We start from the raw sequence: 5000 nt of genomic DNA on the forward strand, positions 1-5000 counted from the left end.
CAACCATACTTCCCCCGGAACCCAAAAGCTTTGGTTTCCCGGAGGCTGCCCGCCGAGTCATCGGAGGAACTGCGGCGGATCGCTGGCTGGCATCGTTTATGGTTAGAACTAGGGCGGTATCTGATCGCCTTCGAACCTCTAACTTTCGTTCTTGATTAATGAAAACATACTTGGCAAATGCTTTCGCTTCTGTTCGTCTTGCGACGATCCAAGAATTTCACCTCTAACGTCGCAATACGAATGCCCCCGCCTGTCCCTATTAATCATTACCTCGGGTTCCGAAAACCAACAAAATAGAACCGAGGTCCTATTCCATTATTCCATGCACACAGTATTCAGGCGGGCTTGCCTGCTTTAAGCACTCTAATTTGTTCAAATTAAACGTGCCGGCCCACCGAGACACTCAATAAAGAGCACCCTGGTAGGATTTCAACGGGGTCCGCCTCGGGACGCACGAGCACGCACGAGGCGGTCGCACGCCTTCGGCTCGCCCCACCGGCAGGACGTCCCACGATACATGCCAGTTAAACACCGACGGGCGGTGAACCAACAGCGTGGGACACAAATCCAACTACGAGCTTTTTAACCGCAACAACTTTAATATACGCTATTGGAGCTGGAATTACCGCGGCTGCTGGCACCAGACTTGCCCTCCAATAGATACTCGTTAAAGGATTTAAAGTGTACTCATTCCGATTACGGGGCCTCGGATGAGTCCCGTATCGTTATTTTTCGTCACTACCTCCCCGTGCCGGGAGTGGGTAATTTGCGCGCCTGCTGCCTTCCTTGGATGTGGTAGCCGTTTCTCAGGCTCCCTCTCCGGAATCGAACCCTGATTCCCCGTTACCCGTTACAACCATGGTAGGCGCAGAACCTACCATCGACAGTTGATAAGGCAGACATTTGAAAGATGCGTCGCCGGTACAAGGACCGTGCGATCAGCCCAAAGTTATTCAGAGTCACCAAGGCAAACGGACCGGACGAGCCGACCGATTGGTTTTGATCTAATAAAAGCGTCCCTTCCATCTCTGGTCGGGACTCTGTTTGCATGTATTAGCTCTAGAATTACCACAGTTATCCAAGTAACGTGGGTACGATCTAAGGAACCATAACTGATTTAATGAGCCATTCGCGGTTTCACCTTAATGCGGCTTGTACTGAGACATGCATGGCTTAATCTTTGAGACAAGCATATGACTACTGGCAGGATCAACCAGGGAGCTGCGTCAACTAGAGCTGAGCAGCCGGCCGCCCGGGAGTGTGTCCCGGAGGCCCGCGCGAACACGCAAGCGTCCGCTCAATTATTCCGCAAACAGGAGGAGGCTGGGCTCCCCTGCACGATACACCTCGAAACCCTCTCAGGTCCCGGCGGCGCGCAGCGCCGTCCTAAGTACTTGGTCGGGTTCGAGAGAGGCGCAATCGCCCGGAGATAGGCGAGTAGACGCTTTCAGTGCGACCACCCGTGCTCCCAACTGAGCTTGCCGCTGCCGACAGAGGCCCGGTAGCGTGCTGTCGTGGTGTTGCCGGCGGGAGACAACACGCGGCCACAAACAGTGGCCGGGCAGCTCCAACGCCAGCGCCACAGAGGGGCAGAGCCCCACTTGGGTGCCAAAGCGAACTCTCCCAGCACAGCGCACGCGCCAACACATCCGCACAGCTGCGATACAAACCACCTGCGAGAACCGCGGGGGCGACCGAGCAGCAGACGGCGTCGCGGCGCCGAGTGCCGGGCGGCGGCGCATCCTCAACGCACACAGTCCTCAATCGGACCAGCACACTGCAGATGTCCACCGCGCTTCGCACCGGGCCCGCGAGGACCCACTTTGGCCGCACGGCGCCGCGCGTTGGGTGCGCCGGCGCGCAGCTGCGCCGCCTGCCGCGTCCGTCGGCCGGCGCGCCTGCCACTGGGCGCCCCCACCAGCCGGCTGTAGCGCGTGCGCCCACGCAGCGCGCGGCCAGCACGCCGGGCGCTCCCCCCTCACCGGCCGGGGACGGTCCCACCCAGCCACCGCCGCGTATCGCTTCATACCCACATGCCCACTCACGTTCGTGGGTATGACGGGTGTCGCTGAAGCAACCAGTTAATACCTGTACCGATTGTCGCAATCAATGATTCACCTCCAGCGTATACAACCGCGCAACAACGGATTTCCAGTTCATTTGCGTAACTTGGGCAGCAAACGTAGACGTCCATCTACATTTGCAAATTCAGTGGGTCTTGCATGCCTGGATGATATGCGTCACGACACGCCACATCAGCCCACATACATGCTGCGACGTATGCACGAGAGAACACGTGGAAGGTGGCCCGCGTACGTATGCGAATGCCATTGCACAGCTGCGAAGCTCATTGAACACGCAAACTCCCGCCTGACGAACTAGAGGCGACAGGGGAGCGATATAAGTCTTACAGCAGTACACATTACAGTGGATAGCGGGACCATGTGGAACGTACGCACCACTCGCTAGATGTTGTGAGGGTACGCACCGTAACATGAATCAATACGCAGGACACCAGAGAGTGCGAGCACTGACCTATGTTGAGAGGGTTGCGATTAGGCAACGCTACATGAATGTTTCAATTCATATAACAATTACAGGTTAGGTTAGGGCGCAACGTGCGTTAGGTTAGGGCGCAACGTGCGTTAGGTTAGGGCGCAACGTAGGTTAGGTTAGGGCCCAACGTAGGTTAGGTTAGGGCCCAACGTAGGTTAGGTTAGGGCCCAACGTAGGTTAGGTTAGGGCCCAACGTAGGTTAGGTTAGGGCCCAACGTAGGTTAGGTTAGGGCCCAACGTAGGTTAGGTTAGGGCCCAACGTAGGTTAGGTTAGGGCCCAACGTAGGTTAGGTTAGGGCCCAACGTAGGTTAGGTTAGGGCCCAACGTAGGTTAGGTTAGGGCCCAACGTAGGTTAGGTTAGGGCCCAACGTAGGTTAGGTTAGGGCCCAACGTAGGTTAGGTTAGGGCCCAACGTAGGTTAGGTTAGGGCCCAACGTAGGTTAGGTTAGGGCCCAACGTAGGTTAGGTTAGGGCCCAACGTAGGTTAGGTTAGGGCCCAACGTAGGTTAGGTTAGGGCCCAACGTAGGTTAGGTTAGGGCCCAACGTAGGTTAGGTTAGGGCCCAACGTAGGTTAGGTTAGGGCCCAACGTAGGTTAGGTTAGGGCCCAACGTAGGTTAGGTTAGGGCCCAACGTAGGTTAGGTTAGGGCCCAACGTAGGTTAGGTTAGGGCCCAACGTAGGTTAGGTTAGGGCCCAACGTAGGTTAGGTTAGGGCCCAACGTAGGTTAGGTTAGGGCCCAACGTAGGTTAGGTTAGGGCCCAACGTAGGTTAGGTTAGGGCCCAACGTAGGTTAGGTTAGGGCCCAACGTAGGTTAGGTTAGGGCGCAACGTAGGTTAGGTTAGGGCGCAACGTAGGTTAGGTTAGGGCGCAACGTAGGTTAGGTTAGGGCGCAATGTAGGTTAGGTTAGGGCGCAACGTAGGTTAGGTTAGGGCGCAACGTAGGTTAGGTTAGGGCGCAACGTAGGTTAGGTTAGGGCGCAACGTAGGTTAGGTTAGGGCGCAACGTAGGTTAGGTTAGGGCGCAACGTAGGTTAGGTTAGGGCGCAACGTAGGTTAGGTTAAGGCGCAACGTAGGTTAGGTTAAGGCGCAACATAGGTTAGGTTAAGGCGCAACATAGGTTAGGTTAAGGCGCAACATAGGTTAGGTTAAGGCGCAACATAGGTTAGGTTAAGGCGCAACATAGGTTAGGTTAAGGCGCAACATAGGTTAGGTTAAGGCGCAACATAGGTTAGGTTAAGGCGCAACATAGGTTAGGTTAAGGCGCAACATAGGTTAGGTTAAGGCGCAACATAGGTTAGGTTAAGGCGCAACATAGGTTAGGTTAAGGCGCAACATGGGTTAGGTTAAGGGATGGTGTATGAGGGGGGGAGGGGACGAGGTTCGTTCATAGTGATGATGGTAAGTGGACGCCTGAGGCACCCTGAGATGTGTCACGTCAGGATGCACCTTTGGCTCAGGGGAGGTGGTGCGCCGGTTCCGTGGGTGTGGCAAGGGAGTGGCAGACCTGTGTCTTTCATTCCTGCCATTGCTTATATGCTGTGAGACACGCCAGTGTGGTGGTGTTGGCTGCACCCCTGTGTAGCACATGTGTGGGTGTTTGTGGCTTATCTGCGTAATGATGGTTGTTGGAAGAGTGAGATATTCTGTTTTTGGGGTGGACCTCCTGGTTTTGTTATCATAGTGTGAATGGTGTAATGTGGCGGAGAGGATGCACTGGATGTTGTTCCATGGTGGTGCTTAGATATTGTGTCTGTGTCTGTTACAGCCAGAGAGTAGTGTGTGATAGGGTGTCTCGGTGACGTGTAGTTCACATTGTGTGCACAGACTGTCAGCATGTATAGGGACAGTTGTATGTCGTATGTCATCTATATTCCGATGGCTCTGCATCTATTAGTTATCAGCGCCATGTATCAGTTTAATCTGGTTGCAGTCTCGTGGTGTTCTATCTCTGTACAGTAGTAGAGGTGCGACTGCACTACGTAGCTACCCCTTGCGGCAGCTTTCCCCGGTGTATGGCATATGATTATCAGCAATGAGTCGATTAGTGACAACTGGTCGTGTGACAACGTCACATGTCTGCGGGTGGGATACGCTACAACCTGCTTGTGGGTCAGGGCTCAGTAATGCTCTCCTCACACTGAGCGCTCGGACCGTCATTACCCGTCTGCGTGATATATTGCGGAGCGCTTTTAGCCATTGCCAGAGTCTTTGCGACTGCGAGTGCAACGCCCATGGGGACCGACATGGTTGGGGCGCTTCCTAGCTGATCGCTCAGCATCGGAATCCGTACTGTGAGCACGCAATCGCGCACAGACTTAGAGCATGTGTAGGGACAGCGGGAATTTCGCATCTTGGATAAAACGCTTCATGAAACGGATGATATAGGGGTGGATTGCAACTTACGACTGCGAGAAAAGTCCGCCGTTCATCCGCTGGAGT

At 54.7% G+C, this 5000-nt stretch overlaps 1 non-coding gene across 1 annotated transcript in view; it reads right to left on the reverse strand.

Moving 5' to 3' along the window:
- The window catches only part of LOC126197234 (small subunit ribosomal RNA), a 1909-nt gene extending 689 nt beyond the window's left edge, over positions 1-1220 (reverse strand). The window contains exon 1 of the ribosomal RNA XR_007539615.1: positions 1-1220. This exon is cut by the window's left edge and continues 689 nt beyond it. This is a non-coding gene — a ribosomal RNA (small subunit ribosomal RNA).
- Positions 1221-5000: the final 3780 nt, after the last annotated feature.

The sequence above is a fragment of the Schistocerca nitens genome, chromosome 7 (assembly GCF_023898315.1).
Source record: "Schistocerca nitens isolate TAMUIC-IGC-003100 chromosome 7, iqSchNite1.1, whole genome shotgun sequence".
NCBI classification, from domain to species: Eukaryota; Metazoa; Arthropoda; class Insecta; order Orthoptera; family Acrididae; genus Schistocerca; species Schistocerca nitens.